This window comes from Coloeus monedula (genome assembly GCF_965178545.1).
Source record: "Coloeus monedula genome assembly, chromosome: 4".
Lineage (NCBI taxonomy): Eukaryota > Metazoa > Chordata > Aves > Passeriformes > Corvidae > Coloeus > Coloeus monedula.
This window is the reverse complement of record NC_138784.1, coordinates 4,505,171-4,522,330: the sequence shown is the minus strand read 5'-3', so window position 1 is coordinate 4,522,330 and position 17,160 is coordinate 4,505,171. Positions and strand designations below refer to the sequence as shown.

The following is a 17,160-nucleotide window of genomic DNA, read 5'->3' as shown; positions in this document are numbered from 1 at the left end:
TACACAGAAGTGGATTTATGTCACTTTTTTTTGCGCTTTCCTGTTTTGTGGAGGACTTTCTGGACCAGAAAAAATAACAAAGACAGAACTGGTAGAAGATGCAGCACGACAAGGGGCTCTGCCAGCTCCGAGCCAGGAAGGGCAAGTTGGCTGAACTGCTTTTCTTTCTCTGTCTCTCTCTCTCTTTTCTCTTTTAAGCAGGGTTAAGGTGAACTCCTAAGCCATTGTGGAGTGAGGCCCCACCTCTCCCAGCCTGATCTGCAGGCTCGGGTTACTCTCTTCTGTCTGGTTCACAGGAGCCCACAGTGAGCTTAATTCCTGCCTGCTGCCCCGGTCTTCAGCACGAACCTGCTGAAGCCTGGCAAAATAACACCATTTGTAGAGTTCAGACCTTATTTCAGGAAGATTTGCTGGCAAACACCAGGTCAAGGATGGAATAGCACCACTTGAGAAGAGATTCAGCAACCAAAGTGCTGCAAACAGTAGCTGAGCAATACCGTCCTTTCCTCTTTGTTTTTTTTCAAAATTGGTAAAATCCGCGTCCTCCCTGGAGAAGCCGTCAGGGGCAGGACTCTGGCAGTGATGGCTCTGACTTCACCTGCTTCTGCAAATGAGTCACGGAGTGTTATAAAAAGCAAGGACCTGCCAAGTCTCATTTCTTGGAACTGAGTGGAAATTTCAGCAAGCAGCTGCTCTTTCCTTAGTTTATACTTTTCCTCTGCAGGTTTCTTGGAGAGGGCCTGGAGTCACAGAAACTCTGTAGCATAAAGGACCTGTTGCTCCGCTTGGACAACCGTGGCTCAGTGGGAACAGCTGTTTGGTCCAGATATGATTCTGATCTTCTTAAGGGATCTTGGTGAAGCCTGGAAGGAGCCTCGGGAAGGTATTTAGCAGGTGTGTAAGTCTTTCTGGATTGGCAATTGAATCCTATCAAAAATCAGGAACAGAACCTCAAAAATCAGATCAGCTCTCCTATACACTATCTGATTAGAGGTTCTTTTCATATGTCTGAGGCTGTCAAAAGATTTATACTTTCTAGCTTTTCTCTGGAGTCACATAAGGCAAAAACTTATTTGAAAGAGAAATCAGTGAAAACAGATTCTCGTGGAACAGCCCGGGTTTAGGAGGGGAAGTGGCTCATTATAGCGATCCCGACGGTGCTAACAGTGTAGCGTGAGGACTTTGGCTACCTGCAAGTGTGCCGATAGGGTCCATTCCCCTGCGCTGAGTGAAAGCCACGTGTAAGTTGTCAGAGTGGGGAGGAATGTGGTGCCAGATGGAAACAACATAAACAGCTGGGAGATTTCATCCGCGATTTCAAGCGAAGACGGGAGACTTTTGTTCTCGTAGCCCAGTCGTTCCAAAGGTGGTTTAGCTACACCTACTTCTTCGGGGAAGGATGTTGCTTTGGAGTCGTGGTAGGTTTCGTGTGTGGCCTTTTATTTAATTTTTTTTTTTTTTTTTTTTTTTTTTTTTTTTTTTTTTTTTTTTTTTTTTTGGTAAACGCTGATGATGACTTTAAACTCCCACGTTTCAGCCCGGCTCCGGGGCGCTGCTCTCAGCACCTTTGCATGGTGTGAGCGCCCGCTGAGCCGCACCGGGAGCGGGAGGAGGGAGGCGGCTCCGCAGCGCGCAGAGCCCGCAGGGCGCCGGGCAGCCGCTCCGCCGGCGCGGGAGCTCCGCGCTGCCCCTCCGCGGGCCCGCCCCGGCCGCGGGCTGGGGCTGGGGCTGGGGCTGGGGCTGGGGCTGGGGCCGGGGCGGGGCGGGCGCCCGGCAGAGGGAGCTCGGCTCCGCTCCGCTCCGCTCGCCGCGGCTGCTCCGCTGACCGGCGCCCGCCCCGCTCCCGCACTTTGTTGGCGGCGCGGAGCGGAGCCCCCGCGCCCGCCCCTGCCCGGAGCCCCGCGCGGAGCCCCGCGGCCACCGCCGCCCCCGGGCCGGCAGGAGGACTCGGGGGAAGGTAAGGAGCTGGCGGGGCGGGATGGGATTTCCCCCGGGCGTCGAGCCCCCGGGTTGTTCCGCGACCTCAAAAGCCGCCCGGGCGGCCGCCACACGGCGGATTACGGGGCGCTGCCCCGGGCTTGTCCCCGGTCCCGTGGGCGCTGCCGCCGCCCTGCGCTCGGACAGGGGGGCTGAGAAGTCCCTCCGGGGCCCCCCGGGCTGAGCGCGGCTCGGCCGCCGGGGACAGCGCTCGCTGCTGCAGCCGTTCCCCCGCCTGGCTTTACACCCACGGAGCCCTCCGTGTGTGTACGTGTGTGTGTCTGTGTGTCTGTGTCTGTGCTCTCCTCCTCCCGCTGCGGTACCGCCACACCTGCTCGCACCTTGCCCGCCGGGCTCCCAGCGGCGGCCGCGGGCTGGGCATCCCCGCCGCTGCCCGCGGAGGGCACCATCCGTGCGGCTGCCCTCCTTCTCCTGTCTCACCGTCTGCCAGGTGACTCGCCTTTCAGCTCTTACTGTGGTATTTTTTTTCCCCCGCTGGTTCAGCTGGCTTTTCCATCTCTTTTGCTGGTAGCGGGCAAAGGGCCGCTTTCGGGTGGGATAATCCTGTTGCGTGCCCTCGTTTGTTTGGTGCTCTCCCCTGCTGGCTTTCATCTCCCCCGCTGTTCAGCCCTTTCATTCTCGCTGGTAACTTTCCCTGGCGTTTTTACTTCTTCTGCCCCTCTCATCTCCATGACATAAACACCCTTACGCATTGCCAGTGTGCAAGTGACCTGGGCACGCCTTGGAAAACAGGTTCGTGGCATTTTGAGGAATAATCTAAGGTGCTCCTGCCCCCCTGTAACCTCAGTAGGACCGCACTGTATCCACGAAAAGCGAGATGTTGCAGCTTCCACTAAACCATAGTTTCAAGCCAGTGAGTAGCAGGCAATAGAAGAAAGGTGGAACAGGTTTTTCTTAAGGATGTTGTTTGGGAACCAATCCTCCCACTCAGAAACTGTGCTTTGCCTTGGCTCGTGAATCTTGTACCCTTCAGAGTGGTGTGACCTTTGGTGGAGTCCGCTTTGTTTACTTGAGGTGAAGTACTGAAGGTAAAAGTATTGCTCCTCTGCATTGTGGCTGCTGAAACATTAACCAAACGATGGATCTCGTGTGCCTTTGCAGCATAGATCATATTTTAATTACGCTTCTCCTTCATCATCAAAAATGTGATCCTCCTCCCTTCCTATTGACCATCTTTCTTCTCGTTTGTGATTGTGCAATGTCTATATGTCAGCTACAAATTTGCTTACATGGGAGAACATAAAAATGACCTTTTTTGTTGTTAGCAACTGGAAATACTTAATCAGCATTGTGTGGCCAGTCTCCTTTCCTTGGAATACCCATAGAAATGCTGCAACCCCTGCCCTCTGAGGAGAAGAAACCTCCCCAAGGCCAGGCTTGCAGTGAGTTGGTGGTTTCCTCTCAGCGAGCAAGCAGACTGCAAAGAGCTTACAGAGTTTCCAAGGCGTAAGGGAGACGCCCCGCATCTCCTCTTGACTCACAGTTCACGGGGAGTGTAGCACTATTAGCATACAGGTATGGTCAGGTAACGAGATACTGTGCTCAAGGCTCCAAGGGAGCAGCTTGTGGCTGCTGCTTGCTTTTACTGGGAAGGCCATGGAAATGGAAATGGCTTTGGACTTGAGTTGTCCAGCTGGCTTGTGCTGTCACACACTCAGAGAGGCTGCAGTGTTGAGTTATGCCTCCTCATAGCTCCGACTGCATGCTTCTGAGTGATTCTGTAATTCTGAAAGCAGACAAAGCATCCCATTAGATTTATTTGGTGGGAGGTAACACCCCATGAGCGACAACACCCAGTAATGATTAGGTGCTAGTTATATACAGCAGTAATAGACAGGGCAAGATTAATCTGAAGTTACTTACTTCTGCTGTGAAATGCACAGATGGAAAAAAGTACTGAAGTTTTCCACTTGGTGACAACTAAATTCTTGAAATATGGTTGATTTTTTTTTCTGTCCATAATCAAGCTGTAGATGGAAAATCAGTCACATTAACTACTGCATTTTTTTCCCTTGTGGGTGACAGCTTATTAAAATGTAACATCTGAGGTCAAATAATTGAAGCCCCAAGGGTCAAAATAGATGAAATATATAAGAACACTTCAGTTACTGTGGGGAGATAAGAGAAGACTTGAAGTCCACATGACAAAGACTGTGCTAATAAAGCGCTTGCTAACTTTCGTTTCAGTGTCTACCACTTGTTGCTCTTATGCTCATGGTTACAATTGCTACATCTCCTCTCATACAGTGAATGACTGCTCAATGGCACGAGATTTTTTCAAAGACACAGCTTTTGGCTATGCCAGACAGAAAAAGGAGGCCCTTTGGTCTGTGACCCCTCCAGACTCCTCTCTCTGCTCTGGGACTGGTGGCCAGAAGGAAAAGATATTTAAGACCTTGGAGCTGTGTCGTTTATGGTGCAGCATGCATGGCTGGATCCTTGTATCTCCATTCAAAGTGTATTTTTCAATGTGAAAATTCAATATATAAGAGGCTCATTTCTTGTTTTCAGTGCTAGTTCTCTAGTTTTCCCGCTATTAAATGCTTCACATTGCCAGAAACTAGAATTCCTGCTTTTGGGGGGAGGCTGTAACTGGTGCCATTTTATCTTAACTCCAGAGTTGGACTCTGATTCGTCCACCAATTTATTCATCCAAAACAATGACATTCTGTTTTGTACATTTTCTGATTTAACTCTGATACCTAGGAATTTCAGTTTTCCACCCTGAATTCCGAGTTAGATGATGGCTGTCATCTGAACTTTGTTTTGCCATGAACTTCAGCTGTTAGTGCAGTCCTGAGCGACCACGGCATTTCTCCCTGTTGCACCCATAGAGGAACTTAGGTATAAAGTCATTGAAAGTTTTGTCTAAGTCAGTGAGACTGTTTTGGGTGTGTGGAGAAAACATGTGCAAAGCTGTTTATAAAACATGGCTCTGCAGTCACTGGAAGGGAATGTTGAGACAAGGTGTCTTTTATGGCTATTGATACTCGGAGATCCTGTGCAATTCTGCTTGTTCCCTGGCAAGGTTAGTCACAGCCGTCTTGGAAAGACCTTGATGATGTGGGAAGAAGCAACCTCCACATCTGTTTTGTGAGGAGGGACTCTTTTCTTTCTTTCCTTTTTTCCTTCTAATTTCATGTCATTGACACTGGGGGATAAAAAATGAATCACAAATGGAAGTGTCGTTAGCATTAGCCTTTTAAGATATGTTGCATTTTGAGCTGTGGCCATGAGCTCCAATCACTAACACGTACCCTTGATTGTAAAGTCAGTTTTAGGAACATTTTTAAATATTAGCCAGCTCAGGGCCTTGAATTGCTACTAGCTGAACGTTTCCAGTCCTTTCTTCCCTTCCCTCTCTGTGCCACTGTCTCGGTAATTAAAGTTAGGCATGCTGTGAATCTCCACAGGGTTAAGATCTGACATGGAAATAGCAAATTACAAATTACTTTCTTTGCATTTATTACCTTTGTTTTTTTATGAATAGACTCCAGCAACCTTGTGCATCCTGAATAGACAGTTAGCAGATGTCTCTAGCCTCAAAGGTGCAGAGTTAGTATTTTCCAGGAAGTTATCCATTTCTGTGGGATTCTCTGTTGTGTAGTTTTCTGATGCATGACAGGCGTCTTCATTACCGTGGTGGTGTGACAGGGGATTGTACTTGCCTTTGTTCTTAAAGCCTCACTCATGTTGTCATTTTGACCAAGCGTGGAAATTGTTAGGTTCTCTATAGAGCTACGGAGGAAAAAAAAACCAACCCAACAAAAAAACCCAGTATAAACATAAAAATGATGAGCCCTTGCTTCTGGAATGCTGTGAAAACTCTGAGTGTTTCAAGAGAATATTTAGTAAAAATTAATAATTTTAAGAATGGTATCTGTTGAGTGAAGGTAGGTGTTATGAATATCCAGTAACTTAGAAAAGGTTTCATACAGATAACGTGATTGATTGGGTTTTTTTGGTCTCTTTGTTGTTTTGTTTCGTTATTGATTTTCTTTTGGTTTGGTTTTTTTGTTTTTTGTTTTCTTTTCAAGAATGCAATGGTTTTACATGAGATAGAGGATTTGGCTTTGAATAATCCAAAATGTTACAGTTTGTGGATTTTCTGGATTTTATAGATTACCCCTGCAGGTAAGGGAACACCTGATTTCTTTCAAGCTTTCCATGAGTGCAGGGGGAGCTGTGTTCAGCTGACTTAATTGTGCAGCTGCCAGAGCTGGTTCTTGGGGCTGGAGTTTGCTGTAGCTGCTGGATGCTTCAGCCTAAATCTACTACAAGAGTTTCTCTTATTGTCCGTAGCTCAGGAATGTTTGTAACTGGAAAATAAAGAAGTGACTCCTGGGGAATTTGTATTTATTACTTTGATTTCTGCTCCTGCACATAAAAGCATTTTTAAAGATTTCACCAAGTAGAAGATCAGGCGTGAGGCTTGCTGCTTCTCCCATCAGTACTGCCTTCTCCTCCCCCTCACCTTCCAGAAATTGTCTTGAGTGCAGAGAGAAGCTGGGGGTGAGATGTTAGCAGTACCTGCTTGGTGTTCATTAGATAGGCCCACACCCATTAGGGAATGGGATTTAACAACCTCCTCCCAAAACAGCTGCATCAAACTTGTTCTAAAAAACATGCAAAGTGAACTTTTGTGAGCACACGTATTTGCTCCTCAATACTTGCAGGTACCTAGTGAGATACAAGATTATCCCAATTTTATCAGTGTTTTGACTTTAGGTAGACTTTGATGTTGCTGTGGTTTGTTCCATTAAAGGTCCTGGTGAATTGTCTTTCACCTGAAATGTGAACTTTGGTTAATGAGCATGTTCTTTTCATTCTGGGGTGGTTGAGAGGGCTTGATTCATCCCTCTGAATGCTCCTTTCATGAAAACTGAGGACTTTGCTCTTCCTTCTAGTGTACTCTTCCTTCTACCGATGCCACTGATCTTTTTATGTTTCCACAGTGTGTCTGAGGTGTAGTCTTCTCTATTTCCTGAGACAAAGATCTCTTTGTTTCCAGCGTAAAATATAATTTGAAGTAATTAGCCTGGAGAAAGCTTTTTTTTTTTCCTACTCTATAAGGGATTAGAAAGGCACTTGGTGTTTCTGGGTGTTTGGTTAATTCAGGGATTCGCTGAGAGTTCAGTGCCTGTGAGAATCCCAGTGTACATCATAAAAATATTTTTGAGTGCACAGTTCTATTACTCAGAGCATGAGAATGTGAGACCTTTGTACAAAGAGCGAGACATTCGTCTTGTACATTGTCTTAGGCACTCAGATACATGGAGAACTCCATGATCTAGCAAGGATAGTGCAAGGAAATTGACTTACATCATGAGGAGTTTGTGATATCATGTGGTAATAAAATTTAGCTTGATGATCTTCAGTGCCATTTTAAAAATGGCATGGAAAAGTCAACCATTTATACTTGTGCCTCTAAAGTAATTTTCAGCTTTGCACAACGTGTCTTGAGAAGCCAGTGAGTGCATTGTACTGCCTTCAGCTGGAGACAAAAATATACATCTGTGTTTCACATTCAGAATTGGGTGGCAGGCTGTGCATTAAATACATGTGTTTTCTTCTTTCCCTTCAATGTCATCTCAGACTCACTTTTCCCAAAGTGGAATTACTTATTCTCTGCTCCACTCCCAGCATTATTTATTGCTTTGCAATTCTTCCTGTGCTCTCGCAACCCTTAGTGTAATGTTTCATCTTTCTGTTTCCTTCTCTTCCTGTATTCAAGGATAAAGACTTGTCCAGGGCAGAGGGCTGGGAGGTAGAGAATGGGATCTGTTTCTGGCTTAGCAGCAAACTTTGTTAAGGCTAATAAATCCGGGCTAACTGGTAATTAGCCTCTTGGTGCTATCTCACATGGAGAGGGCAGGACAGCGTGAGGAATCTGTACTTCGTACCTTCGTGTCTCTTAGGTAAGTCACCCTTGGGTGAGGAATGTCCTGCCTCTGCCGAGAAACAGACACAGCTTCTCCACTGCAGTCACAGTGTCCCTTCTTGTGGTTGCTTCTGTGCTAAAGTACTGCTGCCTTGTGGGCCTTGCCCTCAGCTTTGGTCTCACCTCTCCCTGCTCAGCCTGGCCCCTGGCTGAGCTCTTCATGTTTTCCTTCCTTCTCTGTTTGCCTGAGCCATGTTTCTTCACCATCTTCCATATTCTGGTCCATCCTACTCTTGAGTCTTGATATAACTTTAGTCTCCTGTTCGTTTTGTTTTTCTTTTTTTTCCCTTCTGTTTCTTTATTAACCCCTAAGTTTTCCTTTCCCTTTTTGTTTTACATCACTCTTTAGTTGCACATAGTGCTCCATGTTCAGCTTCATGAAACTTCCTGCAGTAAAGCTTTTGCATACTCAAAACCCGATTCTTTTTCTCTTTTTATGTCACTAGTCTTTATTCCAACGTCTTCTCTAAAGCATTTCAGATCCACTGCTCTCAGTGAGAAATGTTGTACTTGAAATTATATGGATAGTCAAGTCTCTGTGGGCTAAGTCATGTCTTCCCTACAATGCTGTGTACTTTGTCAAGGCAATAATTTTAAGCTCTCTTCATGCAGTTCTAGAGCTCAAGACCTGACTGGGAGGTGTTGGAGTGTGAGTAGGCATTTGTTTTCCCTATGTGAGTGAGGTGTCTGATACACATAAAGAAAGTCTGTTCAATAAATAGTCTTACTGAATATGAATGTAAGATATTCTCAGAAGTGCCTTTTGTACGTGGTGGAGTTAGTTCTTTTCTACTTAGGTTTTACCGTTTTTCTCACTTTTTATATGAAAGCTAAATGTTGACATGCAAGAAAAAGAAGGGTTCCTATGTTCCTTAAACAGTGACAGAGCAGAATCCTGCCCTGGGGGAGAAGCAAGTTGCTGTTGAGGCCAAGTTTTGGTGGTGAGCAGTTGAAATCACAGTTTGGTGCAGCTTATCAAAGGTTTGACTTCTCCAGAGGAACTCGGAGCTCCAGGCAGAGGGTTTGGCAGATGGAATGGCCCACTGGCCTGTGCAGTCCAGGGTTTTGTGCTCCACAGTGGCGAGTGGCTTAGGGCAGCTGGCAGCAGGGAGCTGTGTCTTCCCAGGGACAGCACTGATGTTTTTGGAGGAGGTGGATGCTTAGAGCATGAGAGTTTATGTCCCACTGGGTTCTTTGAGTATTTTAAGCTGTCCTTTTTTAACTCTGAAAGTTATTGTCCAGACATCTCCATTCCCTTTTTTAAAAATAATCTAAAAATCTCGATTTTGGAAACAGCTGTTTTGTCTCTGTCTCAGTTTTCCTATTTATAAACAAAAAACATATCTGACTCTCAGGAGTTTTGTGAGGCTTAATTAACAAATATTTATACAGGCTTTTGTAGATATAAAGCAGCATATAAATGCTAAGTAGTGTTATTATTACCACCAGCTGCTTTGTTGTTATTGAAGTAATAAAAGTTTCAGTGCCAGTGGTTGTATTGCCGCTGCCTAAATAAAGATTTTGTGAACTCAGGAGACATTGAGGGTGGTGGCAAAGTGATGGTGTAGACCATACTGAAATACAATGTGTGGGACAGCTATGAGATCTTTGTGAAGGACTTGAAAAAAAATTAAATAATACTAATAAAAAAGTGGAAGTCCCTAACTGGAAAAGAATAAACCCTCTTCTGCAGTGTGCCAGTGTTTAGAGGTCCCAGGACTCACTGGGGGCTGTCTGTGCTGTGCAGTGTCTCCCTGATTAGGAATGAGCTGGCAGCATCTGCGTTCATGACACCGGCATATAAAAGAAGGGATCTTTTAGGGATGATTGATAATTGGTAGAATAGGAAAAGTAACATGGTGTAAATCACAATTAGCCTTTATGATTTTTATTTTAAGGTCTGCTTTTGTAAAACATTCATGACTTAAAGCTGAGCTATTTTTATGAATGTTCTTGTGCTTATCTCACATAACCAGCTTGTTAAAAGCGGATATGAACACTTTTTAAGCCTCTGGCTTATAAATTGTGAGAAAGAGAAAAGAAGATTGATTCCAACAGGCTTGAAGGTAGATTCCTTTCTCTTCTAGTTAGCAAAATGAGAGAGGGGGAAGGATTCAGCTGTAGACTTAGTGAGCCAATCAGCTTCAGCCAGGTTGAAAACCATTAGATTTAGCTCTAATGTACAATTTAATTGTAAAAGTCTAACTTGAAAGAAAATAAATTCAGGGGAATTCTGTTTTGGTAAATTGATGATAATATCTCTAATTTATTTCTGCCTGAAGTAATAAGAGTGTAAAAAAAATAAAGTAATAACAAAGGAGCAGTGAGGGGGAACAATTATTTTGCAAACATCTCCTGAGGATCAGAGGGGGTTACTTGGTCACATTAAAAGAAGAATATTGTGCTGCTTGGATGTTGGAGAGGATTGATAAAAAACTGTGGTTTGAAGAAAACATCTCTGTTCTTTTTACTGTAAATATTTGAGATAAGATGGAAAAGTTTGGAAGAATGCAACATCTTCTGCGAGTTCTTTCAGCATTCTTAATTGTTATGAGATCTTGGTTTGAACATTGGCAGATATTTCTGGTGGGTTTTAGGGGGTTCTAATTTATTAAGTTGGCTGTCAAACTACCTATAGCAAGTGATGTGTCTCTAATCATATTTTAGTATTTAGTAAAATGAAGGTTTTAGTTTCAAGGGATGTTTCCTAACAGCTTCTGGACCACTTCCACTTATGAAGACCTGAGTTAGTTAAAGTGTTAGAGAGATCACACAAATCTGGATCATGGGTGTCATGATTTCATAGCGGCTGTACTGCAGGGACTTTGAAAACAGAGAGGATGCAAAGCAGGGAACTTACTCAGTCCTTTATGATTGTGTATAAGCAAATTTTCAGACAGCTTTGAACATTATTAAACATCGAGAAGAAAAAAGGCCCCAGCCCTTTTTTTTTTTTTTTTTTTTAATAGTTTTAGGCAAATCTTACTTTAAAAACAACCATAAAATGCACAACCACAAAGTTGTTCTGCGTAGAAATAGAAGCACTTTAAACACACAGAGGCAGGCAGGATAACCCTGAGGCACATATGGAGACAGCCCAAATATTGAATGGTAGGTTCAGAAAAGGTTACTGCTCAAAATACTTTCAGTAGCCAAGTGGAAGACAATTCATAGCATTGTATTAGAGCTGTTCTCTCTTCCTTGTGTGAGACTGGTGACACCTCATTGTGAATAAAAGTCTGGGGATTTTTGACAGCTGTGGGAAAGAGCCACTATTTTATGCTGCCTGTATACAGTGGTGGAACAATTAGATAGGAATTTATTTTTCTGTTATCCTAGACTGTAACATATAAGTAGTGTGATAACAACTATCTTTTGAAGTACAAAAGAATCTGCCTCAGGGGCTATCATTTTAAAGTATCATATGAAATGCTGATTTAATAAGGTCTGCTCCTTGCACATTTTAAGTGCAAGGAAATGTGTGTGTTGAGACCTCGCTAATCCTTCATTTGCACAAAGTCTTTGGCTTGTTCCCTAACTGTCAAGGAATTAATGGTGTGCTTCAATGAGATCCTGCATGACGAGACTGTAATTATTTTCATAAGAGATTCTGCACTGCATTTGGTGGTGCTTTATGAATTACCATAATAAATAAAATGAAATTGCTGTTGTCAAAACATATGAGCAAAGTAATCTGATCCCCATTGTTCGTGCACTCAGTGGCTCATGGAATTAAGTGATACCCAGTGGACTTCCCAGGCAGTTCATGCACGTTGGTGAGGTTTGCTGTGTTGTTGTTTTGCTTGTGACAAGTTAAACAGTGGTGTGACAAGGAACAGTTCCATTGATGGGATGGCAGCATGTCTCTCCTGCACTTCCTCCTCTGGCCTTGTGCTTGAAAAAGGAGCAAAAAGGCAACACTCATATTGGTTCACTTAATGGATTGGGGTCCTCGTCTGAGTCACGATGGTGTGACCTCTGGCAGTCCTGGTATGGTAACAGGCTTTGAATTAAATCCTCAGGGGAGTGCCTACAGCAGAGGTGTCAGGACAGTGCAGGCACATAGAAGCTGATTTTAATTGCACTGTCCCAGTACCAGAAACAGGCTCCAATTTCATGGGACACGGTGGCTTCTGTGCGTCTTGGCTGAGGATGGAGGTCCTTGCTGCTGTGGTGGTACCCAAACCTGGGAATGGTTCTGCACTGTAGGCACATCCTCCATCCACATGATTTTATGGATATCTGCACCTAGCTGAAGCAGGCTACACAGAAGATGTATATCATATATCAGAATTATGTGTCACAGATCATTTGCTTTTCAGCTGGAGAGAGTCACGTATTCAGTTTTGGAATATCTACCCAAGATTTTCCCTTTGGTTTGTTACAAATCTCTGTATGGTCGTAGTCCCTCCAGATCTTAGCCAGAGACTGGAGGCTTGTTGTACCAGGCACTCAATTTCGGGAGAATGTTATTATTTAAACATTGTGTCTATTTTTAAGTCAGATAATCCATAAAACCTGTTTAAAGCCACAAGAGATCATTACATCATCTAGTTTGACCTCCAGAGTGTATGAGGGAGGAGAGTTTCTGCCCTTCTATTTCTAGTAGAAAAATATTAATCAAGTTTCCTTGGTTTTCCTCTTGGAGGAAGACAGACACAGTAATTTAAACTACCTGCCCCTGGCAAACACTGGCATTTTTCACTAAGTGCACAAGTGAATTTTTAGTGGTTCTGTGTGTGAATCACGTGAATGCCAGAACGTGGTGCAACCCTCTAGATGCTGTTGTTTGTATGTACATATATATATATAATGTTAGATAGAGATATATATATATATATATAGGCACACAGCAGATGCAATCCAGGTTTCATCCTCTAGACACACACCTTTTCCCCAAAAGCTTCACAGGCTAAAAGCAGCTGATCCTGGAGTCTCTGCTTCCATCCTTCATGCTTCACTGGATAAATTGTGTAAACTCACATCGCTTTCTGAACCACTGTGTACCTGTCTGTGTAATCATTTTTTGCTCACGTGGCAGACTGAGGCACTTGTTTGCACAGCAGTTTCCAAGAGTTAAACGCCGTATTACCCTGTGTGGGGAATCCATGGAAGTGTTGGGGAGGTCCTTGTATAGGTTCACTTTGACTTTTGAGAGTTTTGTGGTCTTCCTGCCTCCTAGAGCGTGGAACTGGTGTTGTACAGACTCTGGGATGTCCAGATGTATGCTGTGCTGGCATTTCCAGTAACGCCAGCAATAACGTTTATTTCAGTATTGTCATGTCTTGCTCATGGCTTCTATCAAACGAGATTCACGGATGTCACTTCAGGCAATTTAGTAAATTAACTCCAAAAATTGGATTTCTGTGGGAATGTGTCACAAGCAGCCCAAGTCCTCCTTGGTCTTAAAACCTTCCTCACAGGGCTTTAGTGCAGTGACTTCTTTAGGTTGTAAAGAAAAATACATGGTAATTTTACAGATGGCCTTGTTCTTTATGCCCTCGCTGCATGGGACTCTTGCTTCCAGTAATGAGGAAATGTTCTGGGACAGTGTGTAACAGAGACTTCCAGTCATTCCTGTGTTCTTACCCTGTAGTAGACATGTGCCTTCAGGGAGCAACTGACCTTAAAAATGATGCATATCTGGAGCGTGGGGTCATTTTTGCTGTACAGAAGTTTTTTTTTTTAATGGGCATTGGGATGGTGATGCTGCACTCACTGATTAGAAACCATATGTGATCAGTATTCTGATCCAAGTGTGCACTCTCCACTCTGGACACACATTCCCCCTAGAGCTCCTAGAAATGCACTGAGTTGTTGCTCTGACAGAAAGAAAAAAGCAGGAAGACTAACCAATAATTGCCTAAAACTTACCTTTATGACTTTGAAGGTATTTTTCAGTCCAGGGATAAAGATTGGTAGTGATGCTCATGAGTTGTTCAGCAGTGGGTGAGAGGGTTTCTGCAGCATCAGAACCTTGATCTCTATGTACTTGTTTGTTCCACTGATATTAATAGAACAAATTGTCTGTCTGCCTGTCTAACTTCAATGATTTTGAGGTTGAGGCTCAAAAATCTCAAATTAAAAAAACAACAACCCAGGACAAGGAAAAAAAAAGCAAACCTCAAGATAATTTGTGTTCTTGTTTTCTTAATAGGAACTTAGATCATTTGGAAACAATTTAAAAGAATTTGTCACCATTCTTGTTATTTTTTTTCTGTCCTCATCTTGCTGTGAGACACATCTTTTGTTTGAAGTATGTACTATTTTAAATAAGCATTATGTTTCCATGAAAACTCTGCTGGGCAATGCCTAACTCCAGACATAAAAGCAAATAAACCAAGAAAAATCCTCTGTTTATCTGAGATGAGAGGACTTTTTTAAGAAAAGGAGAGAGAGAGGATCTAAACCAACTTAATGGTCTCTTTTGTCTCTCTTTATGTTCCTTAATGTTCTTCTGCAGTCCTCGGGAATTACATTATCTCATTGGTATGTCACTGGGGTAGCACTACAAAGAAATCTCAAAATGCTACTGTCTTTGGACTGTACAGTGAAGAGAGGCAGGAAGTCCTGTTTGATCTGGGCTGATTCTGATTTTATTCTGTTCAGCCGTGGGTTTCAGATGACAGGTGGAAATTCAGATTAATGATGGATAACGTCTTTTGATCTTTTGGATGCTTCCTGCACCCCGGTGAAGTAAACCTGGGGACTTACACCTTTCTTTTGGGGCTGTTAATCTTACATAAAGCTGAGATCTCTTGTGTGCAAAGTTGGCTATTTGGGATTTCTAATTAATTAAATTTGACAGCTCATCCTCAATTTTACTACTCGGTATTGCCTCAAACAAAGCTAAGCAAGCTTACTGTAAACTTGTCTGAGCTCCTCTCTACTAAAATCTGTCCCAATTTCCTGTCACTTGCAAGGCTGTCGAAGGAGCTGTCATACAACTGAGCACTGGCATTGTAAAGGTGGGTGTGTTAGCAGTGCTAAATGAAGTGGAGATGAAGAAGTGGGAGCTGCAGACTGGGAAATGAGCAGAATGGGGATGTGGAGGCTCACTTCATCTCTACTAAAAACTTCAGGATTGAAGTTTCAGATCGAGAGGACAGCTTCCAGGGTGTCCAGCCATGAGGCTCTTCAGTTTGTTTGCACTCAGTTCTTCAGCTAGACTTACCCCAGCAAAGGCTAACAGCTAAATGGGAAATTTAATTAACATCTCTAATTTTCTTCCTGGTGACCTCTGTGTTTTTCGTGGCATCCACTGCATGGATGGAGGGTTTGTTTCCATATATTTTTACAGTCTCCAGATCTTTTGTGCTGGCTGCAGACCTCACTGCCAGCTACTACACGGCAAAAGCCAAAACTACTGCCCCAACAACCCCTGATAATTCAATCCCCAGTGATGATACCTGGTGAGCCTAAGACAGTGGTACCAAACAGAGGTCTGGAGTGGGGAATATCAGTGCTGCCACTTAGGAAATCAGAGCTTGTAACTTTTATCCCTCTTTTGCAAAGCCCTGGGATTCTTCTTTTATCTCGGTTCAGTCTGCTAAGTCTTGTGAAAACAATAAACTGGCTCACCTCCAGTACTGTGAGTTTGTCTTGAATTAATAATAAGTTGTCTTTTCTCACAAAGATAAGTACTTTCATTTGAAACAAAAATTGCTTTATCTTCTTGAGGACTCTAACATCTTGACTAACACATTAAATATGGTGGGTTGCTTTTATTTCTAATAATCCTTGTGCTATCAGGACCTTTGATTTGCCCTGGATTTTAATGAGGCATTTAAAAGCAGAGGTCTATTCTGGCAATTTGACTGCGATGCTCCCTCTCAAATCAGTTACCATTTTGAGAATGACATCTGAGTCTGCCTATGTTTCTGCATGACTGGAAACTGTCACTACTCATTTAAACTTATTAGTGCTGGAAATGGATATGCTGGTTCATCTGCCGGGGATGAAACATGAGGCACCAGCAATCGAATTTAAATGTTGTTCCCATGAGGAAAGGAAGAGGTGACTGTAGTGAGGAGAGCTTGGACAGTGAGGGGTGAGAGCTGCCTTGCAGCTCAAAGAGACTTTGGGAGCTTTGCCTACAGGTTGCTACAAGCAGGTTGTGGCATTTTTTGGTGATTCAGGAAAATAGTGCACTTTAAGATCAAAGTTTAATGGGAGGATCTGATGCTTTAGCTGAAGATTATCCTGCAGAAGACGCTAAATTTTTCTCTCAAGAAGAACCAAAGTTGGGAATCCTCCTTTTGGGGAGGGGGAATGAGCTCTTGAGAAATTAAGACTTTTAAGAGAGCAGTTGCAAAGCTTGCCTCAAAGCCAAGCTTCTGCAATGGCTCTTGAGAGTCCACACGTACACCGAAGGTATGCAAAATGATTCTTAAAAATACAGACCTGGGAATGAAGGCCGTGACCCTCCATCTATCTTTAAAGGACCTGAAGCCTTCAGGACACGTGAGCACTGCCGACACATTGTCACTTTTCTCATCTGAAAGGGCTGTGAGCCAAAAGAGCAGAAAGACAAACTGAGTCCCTGGGTGCCTCGAGCTGTAACTGGCCCTCAACACAGCACTGATGCTGCTTGTTTTACAAGGCTGTAGTGGGTGATCCTGTATGTTGTAATTTCTTCATTGTTTTTCCACTTCGTTATATCTGAGTGTATTCCCAGTGCAGAGGTTATCTTCCCCTACTTCTTCTCCCCCTTCCATGCCTCAACACAAGCCCAGAGCTTGCTTGTGATGGGAGTCTTTGATTGACAGTGCCTTCACCATTTGAGACTAGTGGTGTGCTAAAATGTACAACTGGCATTTCAGAAACTGTAAAACTGACCTGACAAAGGGTGATTTTCAATTTTTTTTTTTTAAGCTCTCCCCTTCTCTCAGCAAGTTGTAGATGTGTCTTGATTCTGATCTGTCACATAGTTGTGTCACAGGTTAACATTTCTGCAACCTGTAGAGAACTATAGAGCACTGAAATTGATACACCCTGAAACTCATAAATAGAATTGAAACAGCCTAGTTATGAATTAATCTCAATTAAGCTTTTTTCTTTTTTCTTTAACAGAGTTCAGTTTGCGGCAGAAATTCATGAGTCTGAACCCAATAGAGAGTGCAAAGGTGACTTTCAAGGTGATGGGAATGGTTAGGACAGACCAGATTTTACAAATGGATTTGTGACTTCCATGCTGCCTCTGAATAACCCATTTATTTCTC

The 17,160-nt window shown here is 43.5% G+C and overlaps 1 protein-coding gene across 1 annotated transcript in view; it reads left to right on the top strand.

The window, feature by feature from the left end:
- Nucleotides 1–1,852: 1,852 nt before the first annotated feature.
- Nucleotides 1,853–17,160, top strand: part of EPS8 (EGFR pathway substrate 8, signaling adaptor) — a 126,449-nt gene continuing 111,141 nt past the window's right edge. The window contains exon 1 of the mRNA XM_082280596.1: nucleotides 1,853–1,957. The gene's annotated coding sequence lies outside the window, so the exon portion shown is untranslated. The remainder of the gene's footprint in view (nucleotides 1,958–17,160) is intronic.